This window comes from Neofelis nebulosa, chromosome 3 (assembly GCF_028018385.1).
Source record: "Neofelis nebulosa isolate mNeoNeb1 chromosome 3, mNeoNeb1.pri, whole genome shotgun sequence".
Taxonomy (NCBI): Eukaryota; Metazoa; Chordata; class Mammalia; order Carnivora; family Felidae; genus Neofelis; species Neofelis nebulosa.
Window position 1 is genome coordinate 167,367,177 of NC_080784.1, and position 22,461 is coordinate 167,389,637.

The 22,461-nt window shown below is 38.3% G+C and overlaps 1 protein-coding gene across 1 annotated transcript in view; it reads right to left on the bottom strand.

Moving 5' to 3' along the window:
• Positions 1 to 22,461, bottom strand: part of GABRB1 (gamma-aminobutyric acid type A receptor subunit beta1) — a 254,012-nt gene that overhangs the window by 40,432 nt on the left and 191,119 nt on the right. The window lies entirely within an intron of this gene.

Consider the following 22,461-nt stretch of genomic DNA (forward strand, 5'->3'; position numbering starts at 1 on the left):
AATTCCTATTCTAGAAATTCGTCCCATAGATTGAATTGAATAATTGTGAAGAGGGTATGCATAGGATTATTCATTGCAGCACTTTTTCTAATAACAAAATATTTGAAACAATATAAATGTCTCTCAATAGAGGAGTGGTTGACTAAATTATGGTACATTAATGCACTATTGTAAAGCTGTAAAAAAGAATAAGGAAATTCTTACATGTAATATGAAAAACTCTCCAAAACTACTTTTTTTTTTTTAACGTTTATTTATTTTTGAGACAGAGAGAGACAGAGCATGAACAGGGGAGGGGCAGATAGAGAGGGAGACACAGAATCTGAAGCAGGCTCCAGGCTCCGAGCTGTCAGCACAGAACCAGACGCGGGGCTCGAACTCGCAGACCGTGAGATCATGACCTGAGCCGAAGTCCAACGCTTAACTGACCGAGCCACCCAGGCGCCCCTCTCCAAAACTACTTTTAATGAAAAGAAACCCCCACAAAGTTCAGCTATAACATTGTAATATGTGTGAGAAAAATATGGGAAAAGCAACAACATAATTGTCTATACTTTTATATGTATAAAAGAACCTTGGGGGGGGGTCAGATAACAAATTGGTAATTATTTCCTTTGGGGGGACTAAGTAGATGGGCGATAGGGATGGTAGGGAAAATTGCACTATATTTATCTTAATATTTTTTGATTTTTGAATCCTGTGTATCTGTTAAAACATGAAAACACTGAATTAAAAAAAAAGATGTCCTAGAATCCTGTATATTTTCTACATGTGAGCAATATGGTTTCAAATACACATGACCAGTGTGACCTGGAAAAGATACAGAATGGAGTTGAGTTTCAAAATCTATCCAGCAGAGATATAGTGGAGTGCAAATTTCCCCAAATTCCTTTGCTCTTAGGCTCATCAGACGTAGACTGAGGGCCCTGTAGCCAAGATTCCGGTAGAGAGGAGCCCTGCCTTGTAACGCTGTACTTTTTAAAGGACTGGCTGGACATTTGTATATGACTACGTGACTGTGTGACAATGGCGGGTCCCAGTGGTGGAGGTGGATAGGTCATAAAGGCATAGCCTTAGGAACTTGGCAGCTGGGACCAGCCCTTGCTTGTCAAGTTCACTTAGATCTGCTGAGTCTGCTGTCCGCCAGGAAGGAGGAAATGAGCTTCCAGGATCATCCAGACCTGTATCTCTTCAGAGCCATAAAAGTGCCTTCCATCAACACAAAATCAGACCAGTTTAAAAATTCACAATGCCCCTGAGATGAAAACAAACCAATTGGCTTGGAAAAAAACAAAGTGCTGATGATAGGCCTGGGGAAAATTTCTCCCATGCACCTTTTTTATGTGATGATAAATATCTCAGCCACATCCATTCAGGAAGATGGTGTGAAAGGTAAACTTTTCCAAAATGATAGATGGAATCAAAATAAATACAATTTAGTTTAAAAATCCTTTAAAGAAGCCAAGACAATATACTTCACATTTAAAGCTGCCTTCTTGTCACACTTGAACGGAGTGTGGGGTTTAGACTAGCATGTCTCATACCCTTTGCTCACCTTTATATGGGGTTGGAGTGGTTTTCATCCAGGCAGGCTCTTGTTTGTCTCGTCACGTTTCACAAAGAGATACTGTCCTATTCTAAGCTAGATTACACATGATTTTGCTTTTAGCTGGCAACATAGAGTATTTAAACTGTAAGTATTTGTTAGGGAGGAAGTTCTAAAACCTAAGTATCTAGAGACTCTCTGTGGAGAGACATAGTATTTATAGACCAAAGCCTGAGTACAAACCCTTGACCTTGTCCCAGTTTGGGGATGGTTTCACCTACAGCTTTTGACCTCATTAAGCCTCTATCATTACTTTGTGGCCCTGGGTGGCCTGTTTCTAGTAGGCGGTAAAAACAGGGATGATCAAGCACAGCTTCTACGTTAGCTTCTATGTGCTGCTTATCAGGGGCACCTGCTTGCTCACTTCCCCTTCCCGAGTGCTCTAATACAAGGTCTTTGCTGACTCTTCTCCCCTGCCATGGGCAACTCTGGATTCACCCTCTCATCTTCCTGGATACCCATCAGGACCTCTGCTGAAGCACAAATACCAACTACCTCTAAATTGGCAAAGACAGATCAATGGAAATTATATTTAACATTCTAATACACATATTGTGAGTGCCTACTATGTATCGAACACTATGCCGGGAACTAAGGATATACAGTGGGTCACACATGACACTGCTTTTCAGGATCTAATGGTCTAATAACAGGTTGAGCAAATTGGCCAGAGTGGTGGAGCATCTATTATTACTTCCAGAGAGAATAATATGTACAGTGAATAAACATATAGAGGGGATAACATAAGATTAGGAAGATGTCGGCGGGAGACTGTGGTTTACTTCATAGAAGTTACCCAATAAGCAACCCAATTTTATCAGGAAAACTGAAATTTAAGGGGCAAAGTTAAATACATACAAACATTATAAAATCTTCAAAGATTCCAGTATGCGAAGGTAAGAGTGGGCTGACAAGGGGACAGTGGTTGGTAGCCACGACTGAGTGTAGGAAGAAGTGTAGGCAGATACCTAAGGCACTTGCAGCTCTTCTGCCCCCAAGTGACTTTTATCAACTCAACTATGCGCTTGCCTTGAACAAAGCACAAAACAATGTTGAATTTTACTTGGCTTCTTTGTCTTCCACCGGGCTCTGAGCCCTTGAGGTCAGGAACCAGTTTTCCTTCCTTTTTGTACCTCAGTAGTACATGTATCAAGCTCCTAGCATACAATCAGTATCCAATAAAAGTTTGTAGAATATTGAATTTTTGCTCCTTGTCATTAGGACTCCTGATTCTGTGTTACCAACCTTAACCTGACAACCAGGCACGAACCTGTGTACGTGTCTCTACTCATTTATTGTGTAGATATTTATTGAGTGCTGACTATATGCCAGGTGGTGGAAAAGTACTGGAGGTATAATGGTAAATAAAGTTGACACGGCTCTTGTCCTCTGGGAGCTTGTAAATGTCATCTAAAATGCTACATCTTTCACCATAGAATTCCTTCTATGTCAGGTATCATGTGTATTGGCTTTCCTTAGCATGTGTTCTAATCTCCTTCAGGAAAGACAACTACATTTCCCAGATTTCCTTGCAACCAAGGGTGTGGATATGATTTAGGCTCCCTGGATTAGATGGAGTTAAGTGATGTCAGAGATGGTATTTGAGGTACTCATTTTTTTTGTTTTGTTTTTATACAGCTCATAGAGTATAGATGGCTGTGGAACCAGAAATTCTGGTTTTAGCTCGAACCAACATGGTGGTGGAAGCTACCTGATGACCAGCTTCCTGACCATCATCGTGGTGGTGCTATCAGTTCCCTTGAAGGGCCAGGCTGCACTGTCGCTCTGGGAGTCGTGTCCAGTGGCTCAGCCTAGAGCCCACTCTTTCAATCCTTTAATTTTGTAAGCACCACTTTCCTCTATTAAATCTCTTTCTGCTTAAGCTAGCCAAATGGGCCTCTGTTGTCTGCAATAGAAACTGGATTGATACATTCTCTTTCTCTTCTAGGGAAGAATTAGTTGCTCCAGGTTTGGGATTACCAGCGCTTTTCATTAGAACCTCCCTTGTGGGGGTGCCTGGGTGGCTTAGTCAGTTGGGCATCTGACTCTTGATCTCAGCTCGGGTGTTGATCTTGGGGTCCATGAGTTCAGGCCCTGTGTTGGGCTCCACTCTGGGCATGAAGCCTACTTGAAAAAAAAATAATAAAAACAAACCTCTGTTATGGCTCGTGCCAGCCTTTCATTTGGTGTTTCTGTGCCTCATGTCCTGCTTTCTACACACTGTACTGCTGAGGCTGGGTTCCCTGTCTCTTTGGCTTCATGTTAGATGCTGCCCCTCAGAAGAACTGGCTGAAGCTTAGAAGATAGAAGGGGAGGGAAGGTTCTGGATTCTGGCTCTAGCAGTGTAGTTGTGTTGCAGTTGCTGGTGATTGCTGCTGGAGCAGTAGGGTGACGCCAGATCTTTGAAGATGAGCAAGAGGCAGCATCTCTTTGGGCAACTCTACACTTCGAACACCATCTCTGACAGGATCTCAGCAGATTCAGACTCATGGGCTCCATCCAGCACGGGAGTATTAGCCATTTCTGTCTTTTGCTCCTTCAGCATCCCATCCTCCTTCTCCCTTTTGCTTTTCCAGCCCTTCCAGTTTCTATAACCAATTCTCTCTATTGAATTACCTTTTTGAACAAACTTGAGCAGTTTCTGCTTTCCTGATGGAATCCTGTCAGTTACATAGTACATCGTATCATGTGAATATTTCATCTGTTTATGTAGCTTTGTGTTTATCTCTGCCATTTGTGTCCTTTGTCCCTCTCTATATACCTTATGAAAGCAAGACCTTCTTTGATTCATTTTTTAAAAATTCCTGATGCTTAGAACAGATTCTGTCTACAGTCAGCATCCAATACATATTTTTGAATAAATGGATTAGTGAATGTTGTTTGCAGCTTAGAGTTCTAAATTTATTGTCTCAGCCAGGTAACTTGATATAGGTCATTGTATGGTAGTATTCTTGAGGTGGATTTACTCTTTGATTCAGATGATTCTGGTCATCAGGGACTTGCAGGTGGGTCCGGGCATCAAGGACGTGGAAAACCCTGCTTGTTAATTTTAGACATACTGAGTAATGAGGTGATAAGTTACAACCTCAAGCCAGTTTTTGAATAATAGGATCTTATGGGAGAAATGGTAGCAATAATTAGAATTGTGAGACCGGAGACAGTCTGCAGCTTGGGGTTGAGAGAGGAGAAGGCAGTGAATGAGTCAAAACAACACCTCTCATTGTCTCCTACTTCTGAAGTCTCCCACTCCTGAAGTAGAACACTTCAATGCCATACACAGAAAAAGGGCTGGAATATGGCCATCAACCAATACAGATTTTAATAGTATTCAACTGCTCATACGCTCAATGGTCTGGGTCTTTATTTCCAAGCTCACTTATGCTTTGTTTAACTAAAACCCATTAGACTTAGCGTTCAAGGCACTGAGATAATTACACATGATTTGGGGGAAAAAGAAAATGCTCACTCCATTTCAGGTAGAAGTTTGAGTTCTCCTGAGAGCAATAATGGCAGCTGGATCCAAAGGAAAGAATAGAGGCCTAGAAATACACTATTATTCAAAGGTTACACAAGAACATTTTGCCACAGAGAGCGAACAGCAATTTACTCACACCTCAACAACCTATTTACCAAAGGCTTTCCTTTATGAACCAGTGACTTCACGCCGTGCCTCAAAGCCTGAACACGCGGATACCAAGGATATTGTTTCCTAGCAACAATAACTACACAGAAGCTCTCAAAATTTCCTCTCTGTCCCTGGGGACTTCTTGGTGCAGAAAGTACAGATAAAATTAAGTTGATGTCAATGGATAAAGATGCATGGAGCTAGTACAAATGTAGAAGTATCTGGATGTTAGTGTTTCTCTTTATTATTTGAAACACTCTGTTTTGGATCCATTTTCTAATCTGAAAATAAAAATCACTCCCCACTGTGCTTAATAGACCCAAGAGGATGGTCTAAAATTGTATTTAAATTGTGTCTTAGATCCTGTAGATATTTAAGCTTCTAACCCATGAGTGGGCAGAAGTAAATGTATTTCCCTTTGTGGAGCAGCCATAGCCTCATCTTACGTTTCACAGTGTGGAGTTTGATTGGCTTAGGTCACTTGCTAAAATATCACCCCCTTTGCTGTAGTGACTGGCTCAGGATTAGGCAATAATCTAGGTTTAAAACAATCAGCTCATTGTAATCCCTCGGTCAGATTATTTCTTGGAAATAAGCAGGTGATCCAAGTTCACTCCTAGAGAAACCTGGGACTTTTGTTCAAAAGTTGGAGGAGAGATTTCCATTTTTTTTTAGCTGTCAGCAAACAAAAAGTGTTTAGTGGAAAGTGGCTGGTCCAGTTACAAGAGCCAATATGTTCCCTTCCTATTTTCATCAGTTCCCACTTGCCTTTGTTTGAAGGGTCCTAAATCACACTCATGATCAGCATTTCAACTGTTGTTAGAAAATGATCTATTGAAATACACTTAGTAGTCCACCACTCCCCGGTTCTTCCTTCTCCTTCCACACGAGGGCAGAAATATTGGGAGTTTATCAGTATCTCTGTTCTTATAACTGTGTAGATACTTCATGTTACAAGATTATCGGGTATTTGTAATCGTGCATCTCAGCAGCAGCTAAGGAAGCCAACGGGGCGTAATCCTTCCAGTGGCTCCAAATGTGTTACAACATTTATTCTAAGAGCTACTTTGGATTCCTTTCTCACTCACATCTGTATCTCTGTGATATCCCAAGAAGCAGTAAACAAACTATGGAAGGCATATTTTTAAAGTATTGTCACAGTATTAAAAAACCTTAAGTACAGATCCATGCGGTGATCCACTTAGTGTTTGACTCCTGATAAGGTACTGTTTGAGCGGTCATCCAGTCCCTAGGGATGGCTGTCATTTTTTTTTTCTCAGTCAACTCAATTGTTAATTAGGTTTATAAGTAAACATTAGAAAATATGTCCTTATAATAAGTAAAAATTCATCTTCTTAGAGAGTATTCATTATCTAATCCTTGTCTACCTGTCGTGTTAGTAGGAAGACAAACCCAGTACCTTTTCTATGTGATAGCACCTCCCATTTTTTGAGTACACCTCTCAGGATCCCTTTCAGTCTTTCATTCTCCCAGCTCTGATCTTTCCCAGGATATCCTGTCTGTGAAACTTTTCTCTGCTCAGTAGTATCCAGTTTGCTGGTATGCCCCTTGAAGCGTGGAATCCCAAACTGAGAGGTGGCTATAACACCCTTGTCTCTTCCACCTCTCTGAGTTATCTGGCTCCTTTCCCTGACTCCCAAGGTTAATTCTGTCCTGGTCATTGAGCCACTCCTGACGGATTTAGGAATTAGGCAGTGGCAGATCTGGAATTATATCATGTCCTTCAGGTTTGGAATCTTACAGCCCAGGCATGTTTTCTAGTTTCTACCCACTCCAGTCAAGCCTTGGCATCTCCTATGTTTGCCCAATATGTAAATTCCCAGAATGACTTTTCAAGAGTCTTGCTCCTCCATATCTGATTGCTTAATACTGCCTAGTCTATTAATCCTTGTATGCACTAGATTATCTCCATTTAAAGATTTTTAGACCCCAGGCACTTCTGCTTTTAGAGACACCTTCTCACATTATATCAACTACATTAAAATGCATTAACATCCCATGTTAAACATAATGTACATGTCACTATAAAAGCACTGAATTTTAGCTGACTTGTTAACGCTATATTTGTTTTAAGATTATAGTTCTCTTTATGTATCTTCGAGCCAATAATTTAAGACCCTTGAGAAACTCATGGCATATAAGACATTTTGCCTATAGTGCTTGATGGCAAAATTGCTTGGCTGGATCCCAGATACCAATAGGGCTTTAGTGTATTGCCTAACATCTCCCAAGGTTTCTTTATTTGGAATACATCCAGTTCCTCTTAAATCTCCCACTGATGGGAATCCTGCTATGATCATCAGATCTCCTGACCCTAATCGTTGGCCCTTCCTGAATTCTAAATTAGCTAGCCACCCGTAATTTCCCAGGATGAAGTTGCCTGCCAGGTTGGACTGCTTGCAATCGCTCTACCCTTGGGCTGTCCAGGTGCAGTCTCGGAGACCGAAAGTCTGTCTGACTCTGTTCTGCCCTTCTCTATCATTTTTCTGGCCCCATGCTGATGAGATTCTTACATGCTTTATGCCATGCCTGTCTAACTCATGATACTCTCAGTGTGGGTGGCTACAAAGAACACGACTTTTAAATACATACACATATATATGTATATTTTATATATCTATATATTTATTATGTATTTATATATTTAATACTTCTTAACATATATATGTATATATATTATATGTATATATTATATGTATATATATAAATATATATGCATTTAAGTAGTGTGGAGCTCAATGCAGGGCCTTGAACTCACGACCCTGAGACCAAGACTTGAGCTGAGATCAAGAGTCAGGTGCTTAACTGACGGAACCACCAGGTGCCTCAGAGCAAGACTTTTAAGTTCTAGTTGCTAGTCTTACTGGTCTTCTATTACAGGAGCACAAGTTCAAATTAGCATTTTGACAGTCACATTTTTCCCCTCTTCAGACTCAAATATAGGATTTATATTGTCCCCTTAAATGTTTTCTAATTCAATGTGACTTGCCTTTCTAGCCTGTTGAGGGTTTTTTTTTTTTTTAATCCTTATTTGCTCACCCTCATAGTTTCATGTTATCTTCAAATTTGATAAACATGCCTTTTATCATTATTCCCTTGATTGAGACAAATGTGGAATGGCATAGACAAAAATAGAGCCCTGTAACATTCTCTTGGCAATATCCCTCTAGGTTGCTATCAAAAGTCTTTGATCAGCACTTTACGGGGTGGCGCCATCATTTATCCACTTAATATTTGCCTAACTGTTTTAGCTTTGAGCCTTTATCTCTGTATTTATCTCTGTATTTTCCTGATTTGCTGATTTTGCAATCCTATCAAATCAGAAAGTGAGGTCTGTTTTGACTTGTGTTTAGAGAAATCAAGCGGCCTCCATAGTTTACAGATTCCCCTTTTATGGGATCCAGGGCTGGAATCTCACTCGGACTGAATCAGTCTTATCAGCTTCAGTGTCTTACTATTTTCCTTTCTTGCCCTCTGGAACAATGGAATGGGGTATTCCATTCTATTCCCGCCAATAACCATTTGGTGTACTAATGTAAGTCTATAGGCTCATGACAATAACGTTCCCTTCACAATATCTAGTTTCTTGTAATAAGTGCTAAATAATTTATGTAGGTGCATATGTTTTAGGAGACATTATTGGTCACAGATAAGAACTATTGCCAAAATCAGTGATGGGGTAAAAGATAATCACATCTGGAAATCCTAAAATCTTATTATGAAATGTTTGTCTTACATGTTTGTTACCAATAAAATTTTCTCAAAACAAATAGCCACCAGCTATATTTCATTTGCCTTAATAGTCAAAGGGAGAATATTTTATGCCTCAGGAAAAAATTCTTATCCATCTCCTTCCAATTTACATTAACAATCACAAAATAGATTTTTCTGGGATAATTATGGTCAATGTTTTTATAGTCTTAAAACGCTCTTACACTGTGTATATATTTAATGAACATCCCAAATTTGTGCACACTCTCTTAAAAAATGATTTGGGCAAAAGATGAAAATAAATTGTGATTATTAATTCTTGTTTCTAAGTTCTGCCAAGATTTAGGTGCGCCTTGTCTTAAAGACGAATTTCACAGCGTTGCAACCAAATAAAACTTGTACTCTTTGTAAAGTTCTGTGAGAACTCTCTGTTCCAAAATTGAGACAGTTTGCTTAATACTGCTGTCACAGAATGGAGAGGGCCTTGCTTGTTCAACTCACCTCATATGAGGTCTTAGAGTTATTGTGATTAGATGTCACCACCTCTGCCAGCAATTTCTGCTCTGGGTAAAAAAGAAGATTAAAACCTCTCTGCTTTGAAATAGTTGTTTGGTTGTGGTCCTAATGCTCATGGAATGACCACATTCACTTGAACACGTGAAAAAAGACCCTTAAGCAGAGACTCTAATAGGTTAATATCAGAATGTCATTTAAAATTGTTTTGAAATCCTATTTAAGATTGTTTAAGAATGCCCGATCTAGGGGCGCCTGGGTGGCTCAGTGGGTTAAGCATCCAACTCTTGCTTTCAGCTCAGGTCCTGATCTCATAGCTGTGGGATCAAGCCCCACGTTGGGCTCTGTGCACAGTGCAGATCCTGCTTGGGATTCTCTCTGTTCCTCTCTCTTTTCTCCTCCCCCCTGCCCCCCTCTCAAAAGAAAAACAAAGAAAGAAAGAAAAGGAAAGAAAAGAAAAAAACGAATGCCTGATCTATTTGGCATCCTTAATAGTGTACATTATTGTTTTATTTAAAAGAAAAAAATTAAAATCATGCCTAGAGAAAGAAGTCACCTCTGATTTTGATAAGCACCCAATATGATACATGTAGCTTTATTTCTGAAGTGTAAACTATCTTTGAAGATAAGAGCGGGAACAAGTAAAGTAGAAACCAGGGCAATTACCCAGCTAATCTAACTGCAGTATTACCTTAACCTTACTTCTCTGCCAATGTTACTGCTGGCACTGGCCTAAAGCCCTCGATTAATAGTTGAGATGATAACCCCAGTTACGTAGTTTAATTTTTATGACCACTTTATATCCAAAATGTGGAAAATTATTCAGAATATCTTTATGGCACTTTTATTTTGAAGATTCATATGCATCCTAGTTTTATTGCTTGCAAACCCACCCTTGAATGGTTGATGAAAAATTCTTTCCTTTTTTTATGGAGTGTCACTTTTCACTGAGAAATTCTGACCATACGAAATGGTGATTTGTCAATAAAACACATTTTGGGAGAATCCATTAAATATTACATTTATACAACTAAAAAACTTGTGGTAAATTTATAAAACCTAAACAACTTATAGTAAAATATTTGCAGCATGCTATTAAGAGAAGAAAAACATCATAAAAACGTACACACATGTGTATATATAATCAAGAATAAGTATAGAAATAGTTAATACTGGTTATTTACAGATGTTAGGATTATGGGTGATTTTTTTTTAATTCCAAAAATTTTATGTGGTAAACATTTAATACTTTTAAAAATAAAACCCCAATATATTGTTTTTGTGTTCTGAAATTGCCCAAATATATTATTTTGGGACAGTGAACTTCAAATGTGACTATTATTTAAGAAACCTGTAGAGGGCACTCAAGACCTTCCGAATTCATAGGCAGAGCGGGGATAGTCTGAAAATTTTATTTTTCTAGTTGCAGGAGTTTTAGGTATTTTCCTGATGGTTTCAGCTTTGGATCACTGATTCTTACGAGGTTTTATTTTAAAATTCATTTATGTTAAATAACGCTAGAAAAATTGTGATTAATATATCTTGTCACAAATTCAGATTTTCAGCTAGAAATATCTGTTTACATTTAAATACATGCAACTCTAATTGATTGCTATAGTAACTATAATAAATTACCTGTTTTGCTATATTTAATGCTTAAGTTATAATCTTTTTAGTACTGTTTTGAAAAGGATAGTCTATACTATTTTAGCTATGCATATGAGTTAACAAATATCTATGTGCAGCAAATGATATGGACTTATTTTTCATATCTCTCAATTATTATGCTTTTGTAGCTGGTAGCAATAAAGCACAGTAAATTAAAAATTACCATTCCAGCAGGTCAGAGTTTATTTTCAATTTATACTAATTATTTGCCTTGTTCTTGATTTCCTTTACGTATGTTTTTAGTCTCATATCTTTTTCTCATTCACACTCTGATGATATTTACTGAGACTCACTCAATTTAATTTCTAAATTAATTTCCAAATTTCTAAATTTCCCCATTTGTGGACGTGAAGTATGTAATCTGTGCCCTGGGTTTTCACGGATGTATTGCACACAGCCTATCATAGTCATATAGTGGCAAGCTCTTGTATCCAAGTCAAGTAAATTGTTTCCAACAAGATAGATTTCTCCTGCAATTCCCAGCCATCTTCAAATACCTCATATTTTTTTGGCTTCCCTCCAGGATCAGGTTGGCAACCAGGAGGCCATGTATTTTTGCGTTTCTTGTGTAATTTCTTGGCTTTGGAAATCCATGTAAACAGAATATTGTAGAGCTGACAGTTCACAGTTGCTTGTATCTATAGTTTATCTGCACTCATTTCCAAGTGCTGGATTGGTGTCACGGAGGTTATTGTGGTAGGCATGTTGGGCACATTAATATCTGTGTTTTAAAAATTGCATTGTGTCTGGGCATGACAGAAAAAAACCCAATCTGATTATGACTGGTTTTGCTGGAATGGAATTGATTTTTTACTCCGTGTAGTTTGGCAGTTACAGTGATGAAACATGTGGCTTGCTGCCATTTTATTTATGTTGAGGGCTCTATTTCTGATGCCCACGAAATAGAAGGACAGGCAAACGTAAATTTATCTTTGAAGCTGCTTGGTGTGGAGGTTTGGGAACAGTAGTTAGGGAAGGGCGTTGCTCTGTGGTTATTGCCTGATCTCAGGCTGGGAAGAAAAGCGGTGATTACCATTTTCACTTTTCAGAGGGGGAAAATGAAAGTACAGACTTCCATGACCTGATTGGGAAAGCTGAATGCTTCCAAGTTTCTAACTGTGGAAATGGGGCCAGTAATCTGTGCTACCTGACTCATAGGGAGGATAAAAAAGGTCATTTTGCAAAGTTACAGCTACAGAGTACTTCTTAGAAGCATTCTATCATCAGAATACTTGGAAACATTACACAGGCATCTCCAAGATCAGTCTATAGCAGCAGTTCTCAAATGAGAGTCGTTTACCCTGCCCAGGGGACATTTGGCAACATCTGGAGACATTTTTCGTTGTCACAATTTGGGATGGATGCTACCAGTTTCTAGTGAGTAGAGGCCCTGCTGAATGTCCTGTTATGATCAGGATAGTCTTCCACCAGAATTATCCATCTCAACATGTCAATAGTGCCAATGTTGAAAAACCCTGGCTATAGAATGCTGTGGTTGGCAAAAGTGTTCATGTTAAAAGTATTTGTATTGGTGATATGATAAATGGTTCCTAATGATACCTAGGTCTTATTCTAAGCAGACAGAACTTGTAGGAAAGGAAGATTCAGAATTATTATGTAATCAAATCCCAAACAGAATTTCTTCACTTAAAATCCAAGAACCTCATCCCCACTGCTGGTCTAGACAATAAAATTGTGATCATACACTACTGGCGAGGGATAGAAGGGGAAGGGGTTCTTGGGGAACCTGAGCAATAAACATGGCAAGTTCTTGGTTCTTCAGTTTAAAAGATCTGAAAGTCAGCTGGATGTCTACACATGCAAACTCTTTGAAGAATTCTCTTCATCCTGAACTCCCCCAGTGCATGCAATAATTTAAGGCTTCAAGGAAAGGGTGAGGGGGAAGAGCAGTAGAGAGGAAAGAGTCAGATGGGAATTGGGGAAGCCCTGTGCTTGCCTCTGCCTCTTCAAGCTGGATTCTGGGGGACTCTAGAGAGCCTCTTCAATGTCCAGGATACGAGCTGAGCCTGTGCCTTATGCTGAAGATGATTGTAGAGGCTTTTTGTTTTACCATTTGGGAGAACGGGAAGTATACACAGCCAGAGACAGCTGTGTCTGAGTTTCTTGTGGATTCACAACAGTGAGGGAGGAGTCCAGAAGGTTTCTGGTTGCAGACACACACTGGGAGAGAACTCATGGTCCTCTAAGAGCTCTCAAGCTTGCTTCATTGAAAGGATGCAGCATGCACAGGGATCAAAAACCCAGTTCCGTCTTGGGCATATTACTAGTGCTAGAGAGTGGCAGCTGAGTGAACACCCACAGAATGTCTAATCACCATGGGAGCAAGATCTGATTTCACCTGTGCTGGGCCCCAGACAGGACAAGTTCTCTCTGAGGTCACTTGAGGCCAGTCAGACTCCCAGGACCCAACAGACTGAGCAGGAAAGGTGAGTATCCCTTCCCTGCCCCAAGGGTGATGTGTCTATAAGCACCTCCAGAGTTTAGAATCAACCCTAGAGGAAGAAGTGTCACAATTGAAGTATGAATTGACTAAAGTATATCCTGTCTGCTGTCCTGATGCCATTTACCCCTGTGTCCTCTGAGCTTACTGTCAATACCAGGCATAAGAGCAGGAAGAAAAGGGCAGTCCTGGTGCTCCTGCATTTACACCTAAAGTGTCCGAGCAATGGCTGTATTTAAAAGGTATATGGAAGTTACTAGACTGATCCATACATATAAAATTAAATTGTAGAAAATAAAGAATGTATTTTGACATATTTTAGTTTGTAGACTGAAATTCTTACCCATTTTGCTATATCTATGGGAAAAAGTTAAAGAGATTATAGTCTAGTGTCTCATACCCAATTTCCATAGAATATCCAAAGGCCGTATTATAATTTCATCAAGAAGATATACAGTTAGATTCCCATGAAACAACATGGCTGGGACTTTAAGAGTAGATTGAATTACTTTCTCTCCCTGAAGAATCTCTAATTTAATCTTTCAGTTATATAGATGGGTGCTCAATTTCCAGAAGTTCGTGTTACTAAAATATGGATTTTAATTTTTTAAATGTTTTATTTATTTTGAGGAAAAGAGAAGGAGTGGGTGTGTGGAGGGGCAGAGAGAGAGGGAGACAGAAAATCCCAAGCAGGCTCCATGCTATCATCAGAGGTCAATGCGAGGTTCGATCTCATGAATCTCAAGATCATGACTTGAGCCAAAATCAAGAGTTGGATGCTTAACTGACTGAACCACCCAGACACCCCTAAAATGTGGAATTTCAAATAAAATTCTGCTAAAAGAGTCCTATTGCATAGTCTTTTTGTGGTATATTTTCAGACTTTTTCAGAATAATTTGGTTAATCCACATACTGCCGACCAAAAGACCCTGGAAGTGAAGATAATACTGGCCATTTTTCTAGAATGTTTTTGGAACAACCACTTCTCATCATTAATTTTCATTTCAAAAACAAGATTATGACTGGATTACTTTTCTAGAGCTTAGAATAGCCAATGTTTCCAAGAATTCTTTGAGAAACTCCATATAAATATTTATCTTAAAAAACCTACTGTTGGGCTACATCTTCCCTGTTGAAGATTGCCTTTTATTAAAAGGTATTACTTTACTGGGATCTCATCAAAATAAATAGCTTCTGCACAGTGAAGGAAACAATCAGCAAAATTAAAAGGCAATCAACAGAATGGGAGAAGATATTTGCAAATGGCATATCAGATAAAAGGTTAGTATCCAAAACCTATGAAGAACTTATAAAACTCAACGCCCAAAAAGCAAATAATCTGGTGAAGAAATGGGCCAAAGACATGAATAGACACTTCTCCAAAGAAGACATCCAGATGGCCAACTGACCCATGAAAAAATGCTCAACATCACTCATCATCAGGGAAGTAAAACTACAATGAGATACCACCTTACACCTGTCAGATGGTTCACATTAACAACTCAGACAAAACCATGTTGGCGAGGATGCGGAGAAAGAGGATCTCTTTTGCACTGCTGGAGGGAATGCAAACTGGTATAGCCACTCTGGAAAAAAGTATGGAGGTTCCTCAAAAAACTAAAAATAGAACTACCCTACAACCCAGCAATTGCACTACTAGGCATTTATCCTAGGGATACAGGTGTGCTGTTTTGAAGGGACACATGCACCCCCATGTTTATAGCAGCACTATCAACAATAGCCAAAGTATGGAAAGAGCCCAAACATGCATCGATGGATGAATGGATAAAGAAGACGTGGTATATATATACAATGGAGAATTACTTGGCAATCAAAAAGAATGAAATCTTGCCATTTGCAACTACGTGGATGGAACTGGAGGGTATTATACTAAGTGAAATTAGTCAGAGAAAGACAAAAATCATTTGACTTCACTCATACAAGGATTTTAAGAGACAAAACAGATGAACATAAGGGAAGGGAAGCAAAAACAATATAAAAACATGGAGGGGGACAAAACATAAGAGACTCATAAATATGGAGAATAAACAGAGGGTTACTGAAGGGGTTGTGGGAGGGGGATGGGCTAAATGGGTAAGGGGCACTAAGGAATCTACTCCTGAAATCATTGTTGCACCATATGCTAACTAACTTGGAAGTAAACTAAAAAAAAATTAGGGGTGCCTGGGTGGCTCAGTTGGTGAAGCGTCTGACTTCAGCTCAGGTCATGATCTCACAGATCATGAGTTTGAGCCGTGTGTCAGGACCCGTGCTGACAGCTCAGAGCCCGGAGCCTCCTTCGGATTCTGTGTCTCCCTCTCTCTCTGCCCTCTCCCACTCGTGCTCTGTGTCTGTCTCTGTCTCTCTCTCTCAAAAATAAATAAACATTTTAAAAAATTAACAAAAATAAAATTAAAAGGTATTACTTGGCAGACAACTGTTTGTGACACCTGGTTAGACTCCATATAGTGGACTTTTCAATACTAAGGCAAGTGATACGCATTATCACAAGAAATTCCAAAGAAGTTATATACAAAATATGTCCAGCAAGTTAGAAATTGTGTTCCGGAATAAATTCTGGAAATAAATAAACACCCTATAGCAAAAGCATCCATGTCCTCTTGTGATCATAATTTTAGCTGCCATTGATTTAACGCCCTTAATGGGTCATGTCTAGAGCTAGACATTTTACATACACGACCACGTCATTCAATCTTTATAACAGTCATTTTGGGAAGAAATGATCTTCATTTGAATGATTGAAAACCAGAGGTTTAGAAAGTTTAAATAACATGGTTATAAACCTTGTTAGACGGTTTCTAAAATCACACTGCCTACTTTCATACTAATGAATTTATACTGCTACTTCATACTTTTAGTTTCGTACCATAGAAGGAATTACTCTGTATCCTATTAGATTGAACGATATGACAGTGCTGATATTCGACCCTTTTTGAACCTAAAACAGCAATTTCATATGGTTACTCCTACTATAGTATGGTATGCAGTAACCCAGCTCAGTCATGATTATGGGTTTGGGGACTATGGGAATCCACAGACTGGTTTTGATCTATTGAGCTACCCCCACCTCAGATTGCATTGTTAATCTGTAATCTTGAATACAATGAACTATTTGAAAAGCAATGCAGAAGTCCTTTTGAATCCATCACCCTCAACACCCTCAGAGAAAAGATGTCAAAGCAATTCTGGTGTGATGGAGTAGCAGACATGGAATCAAAAGCTTGGATTCTGGTTTCAGCTCTGCCACTTACTGCTTGTGACTTCTGGTAATTTGTAGCTGCCCCAAGTCTCAGCTAGCTCTTCTGGGGAATGAAGCTAATGATAACCGCCGCCTTCAGTGTGAGGATTAAATAATTTAATTTAAAAAATTTATTCCATGCCCAGACATTGTGATGAGCTTTCGGTATAAACAGATCAATAAAATCTTTACCCTGTCTTTATCCTGAAGGAGCTCATTGTCTTAAGAAATACAGTATACTGTTAAAAGTGCTAAAGTAAGGGAATCTACAAAATGTTACAGGAACAGCAAGGGGGAAAGACAGTATACAGCCACTAGAGCAGAATATTAAGAGCAGAAAGCTCATGTGTCATGTTTATATTCTAATAAGGCTTTACTAAGTATTGGTAAATAAATAAGTGATTCATGGGGTTGAAGGATAAAACTTCACTTTCTTTGTCTCTTCCACTTCCCCATTGCTCTCTCACTATTCAAATCATAGCTTGTGCCTTGACTCTTCTCATAAACCTTTTTCTGTAATAGCTTCTTCTCCTTCTCCTCCTCCTCCCCCTTCTTCTTTGCAATTCAACAAAGAAGAAAACATATTTCTGGTGTGATTTTAAACTGGCAAGACTAATAATCAGACAAAAAAAAAAGAAAAGAAAAGAAATAAAATGCTTCCAAATTGGTAAGGAAGAAGTAAACCTTTCACTATTTGCAGACAAGATAATAATACATATAGAAAACCCTAAAGACTCCAAGAAAAAACTACTAGAACTGATAAATGAATTCAGTCTGGTCACAGGGTACAGAATTGATGTACAGAAATCTGTTGCATTTCTATACACTAATAATGAAGTAGCAGAAAGGGAAATTAAAGAAACAGTCTCATTTACAATTGCACCAAAATAATAAAATCCTGAGGAATACGGTTAACCAAGGAGGTGAGAGACCCCCTACTCTGAAAACTATAAAACACTGATAAAAGAAATTGAAGATGGTACAAATAGAAAGATATTCCATGCTCACGGATTGATACAACAAATATTGTTTAAATGTCCATACTACCCAAAGTAATCAACAGATTCCATGAAATCCCTATCAAAATACCAATAGCATTTTTCACAGAACTGGAACAAATAATCCATACAATATGGAACCACAAAAGTCCCCGAATAGCCAAAGCAATTGGAAAAAGAACAAAACTGGAGGTATCATAATCCCAGATTTCAAGATATGCTACAAAGCTGTAGCAATAAAAATGGTATGGTACTGGCACAAAAATAGACATAGATCAGCGAAACAGAATAGAGAGCCCAGAAATAAACCCACAATTACATACTCAATTAATCTTTAGCAAAGGAGGAAAGAATATATAACGGGAAAAAAAGACAGTCTCTTCAACAAATGGTGTTAGGAAAACTGGACATCTACATGCGAAAGAATTAAAATGGACCACTTTCTTACACTATACACAAAAATAAACTCGAAATAGATTAAAGACCTAAGTGTGAGACCTGAATCCATAAGAAACCTAGCAGAGAGCAGGCAGTAATTTCTCTGACATTGGCTCCAGCAATACCTTTCTAGATCTGTCTCCTAAGGCAAGGGAAACAAAAGCAAAAATAAACTGTTGGGATAACATCAAAATAAAAAGCTACTGCACAGCAAAGTAAACAATCAACAAAACTAAAAGACAGGGTACATAATGGGAGAAGATATTTGCAAATGACATATCTGATAAAGGGTTAGTATCCAAAATCTATATAATATATAATCTACATAAATAACTTACACAACCTAACACCAAAAAACCAAATAACCTAATTGCAAAATGGACAGAAGACATGAACAGACATTTCCCCAAAGAAGACACACAGATGGACAACAGACACATGAAAAGATGCTCAGCATCACTCACTATCAGGGAAACAAAAATCAAAACCATGATGAGATATCACCCCACACCTGTCAGATGGCTAAAATAAAAAACAGAAGAAACAGTAAGTGTTGGTTAGGATGTGGAGAACAAGAAACCCTTGTCACTGTTGGTAAGAAAGCAAACTGGTGCAGCCACAGTGGAAAAGAGTATGGAGAGTCCTCAAAAAGTTAAAAATAGAACCACCCTATGATCCAGTAATTCCACTACTGGGTATTTACCCAAATAATATGAAGACAGTAATCTGAAAAGATATATACACCCATATGCTTTCTGAAGCATTATTTACAGTAACCAAATTATGGAAGCAGCCCAAGTGTCTATCAATAGATAAATGGATAAAGAAGATGTGGAATATATATATATATATATATATATATATATATATATATATATATATAATTTATCCAAAAAAAGAATGAAATCTTGCCATTTGCAACAACATGGATGGATCTGGAGAGTATAAATCAGTCAGAGAAAGTCAAATGCCATTTGATTTCACTCATACATGGAATTAACGAAGCAAAATAAGTGAACAAAGAAAAAAAAGATAAACCAAAAAACAGACACTTAACTCTAGAGAACTAACTGATGGTTACCAGAGGGGAGGTAGATAGAGGGATGGGTGAAATAGATGAAGAGATTAAGAGTACGCTTACCACAGTGACCACTGAATAATGTATAGAATTGTTGAATCACTATATTGTACCTGAAACTAATATAACACTGTATATTAACTATACTGGGATCAAAATTTAAAGAAAAGGGAAGACTAAGAAATATTTCAAGTGTACAAAAAATTGAATGGGAGAAAATATTTGCAAACCATACATCTGAAAATGGGTTGATATCCAAAATATACAAGGAACTCCTAAAACTCAAGAGCAAAAAACCAAATAACCCAATTAAAGAATGTACAAAGGGCCTAATTACACTTTTTCCCAAAGAAGATATAGAAATGACAAACAGGTAAGTGAAAAGGTGCTGAACATCACTGATTATGAATCAGGGAAACATCAAGGAAATGCACATTAAAACCACAATGAGATTATCACTTAATACCTACTAGAATGGCTATCCTCGAAAAGACAAAAGATAAGTTGCTGGTGAGGGTGTGGACAAAAAGGAATCCTTGTGCATCGCTAAATGGGAATGTAAATTGGTACAGCCACTATGGAAAACAGTGTGGAGGTTCCTCCAAAAATTAAAAAGAGAAATACTTTATGACCTAGCAATTGCACTTCTGGGTATATATCCAAAGGAAATGAAATCAAGATTTTAAAGAGATATTAGCAGTCCCATGTTTGTTGCAGCATTATTCACAATCGCCAAGATATGAAAACAGCCTACATGTTTGTTGATCATTGAATGGATAAAGACAATGAATGGATAAAATGTCTTTATCCATTCAATGTCATATATATTATATGACATAAATATGACATATATATTTTATGTCATAAATATATAATATATATGACATTGAATGGATAAAGACAATGATTATACACATACACACATACACACACACATATATATATATATATATACACATATATAATGCACACATACACACACACATGCTGGAATATTATTCAGCTTGAAAGATGAAGGAAATCCTTCCATATGTGACAACATGAATGAGCCTGGAAGATATTATGCTAAATGAAATAAGTCAGACACAGAGAGACAAATAGTGCATGATCTCACTTACATGTGAAATCAATGGCTTCTTAACTCCCAAATCAACTGGGCCCTTTTTAGCCTCCCTATCACCTGAACTTTTAGTTCTGTTTGTTGTTGCTGATTACTTTCTCTCATAAACCCTCACCACCTTTCACTTTTTTGAAATGACATTTCTGGGTTTTCTCCTTGTCTGCCTTTGACAGCTTTTTTCTCTTTTTCTTCAGGTTTTCTCTCAAATCAAAAACTGATGGTCCTTAGGGAACATCTTAACTCTCCTTAGATAGTACTTCCACTCTTGGTTTCAATGACTGATGATGATTCCTAAATCTTATTTCCAGTATTTAACTCTCCTTTGACAGTTAGACTTTAAATTTCTGACAGTCTATCTGTCATCCTCAAATGAAAATTCCTTCAGCACATAAAATTCAAAATGCTCAGAGTGGGAGTTCTCACCTATTTCATTTCCCTAACATTTCATCTCTCTTGTGGTACCCTCATGCTCCCAGTTCAGGGCATTATCATTTACCTTGTTATCAGTGGGAGGCATCCTTGAATCTTTCTTCCTCACTTACTGTGAATGGTATTACCTATACCTGGTTTTTATCCCATCCCTGGGCACATGGGCCATCACATTTCCCAGGTCCATTGCAATTAGTCTGAGCCCTGTGACTAATCACTTGGCTATAACCAAAAGTGACAGGTGTTACTTGAGGCCAGAGCCAAAGTCTGAATGTCCATGTTCTTTCCCCTTTTTAGAATGACCCAAGGAGCTCTCTTTTCCAGATGGTGCTGCTATCTGAGTGTGGAATCTTTATCAATTGGATCCCTGAATGATTCTGTGGAGAAGGACCCCCTCCCTGTATCAACTTATGATAGGCATTTAGTGTAAACAGGGTTGAAACCTTTGTTATGGAAAGTCATTGAGATTTTGGCGTGTATTTCTGACTGTAGGATGACCTAACTCTCCCACTGATACATATACTTCATTTAATAATAAAAGCTTCTTTCGAATTTCACTTTTTCTTGTCCCTACTATCTTACTTGTATTCACGATTGCTTTCCTGGATTGCTTCCACGGCCTCCTGGCTGGGATCACTAAATACTCTTTTATCCTTTCAAATTCATCTTCTACACATGTACCAGAATGCTTAATTTAAAATACAAACATGACAATGTCACTCCCAGCTTGAATCTTTTAATGATCCCTCGTTACCTATAACAGTAATTGTTAAACTTTGTTCTTTGGAACAGTTAATTGGTGTTCCAGAAAAAAAAATTCCTAAAAGACTAATGTCCTCAGGTTCAAGAAGATTGTGCAGTAATGCACACTGTCTTGGAGATTTACAAATGTATATTGGTAGAATATTCATGCGGGAGAGAAATTAGTAACTTGTTTTAAATAACCCTTCTTCCAATTATTGGACTTCTAACCATTTTTAGAAGAACTCTTTTAACATCAGCATATCAGAGAATTGTCTAAGCTCCTTGCCTGGCCTCAAGGCTCTTTATACACCTTCTTTATAGACCTGCTGTCTATTCTTCCAGCTTCTACCATATTCTACTTCACAGTTTATGCTTCAGTAACATTAAATGTGTACAGATCTTACATAGGTTGTGCAGGGAGAATTTAGCTTTCGGCAGTGGAATTTACTTCAGCTGGAATGTCCTGACCCCAACCCATATCAGTCATTCATATAACATATGGTTAATCTTTCAGACCAAGTTCAGATGGTGTTTGCTGCAGGACGCTGTTGTAAGACCTAACACTAAAGCTCAATAGTACGTGCTACATTGATGTCTGGTGAGATCAGGAGGGCCGTCAATGACCTGCAAGATCCCCTGTCTACTCTGCTTCTGTCCCTTAGATATACAGTCCTCCTTAGCATGAGGACCAGACACAGGTTCTACTTATCCCTGAGTTATGGGTTTCATTTCTCTGTCAGCCTGTGGAGTTATTCAAGTAAGCCAATCATACCACCCCCCGACCTTGGG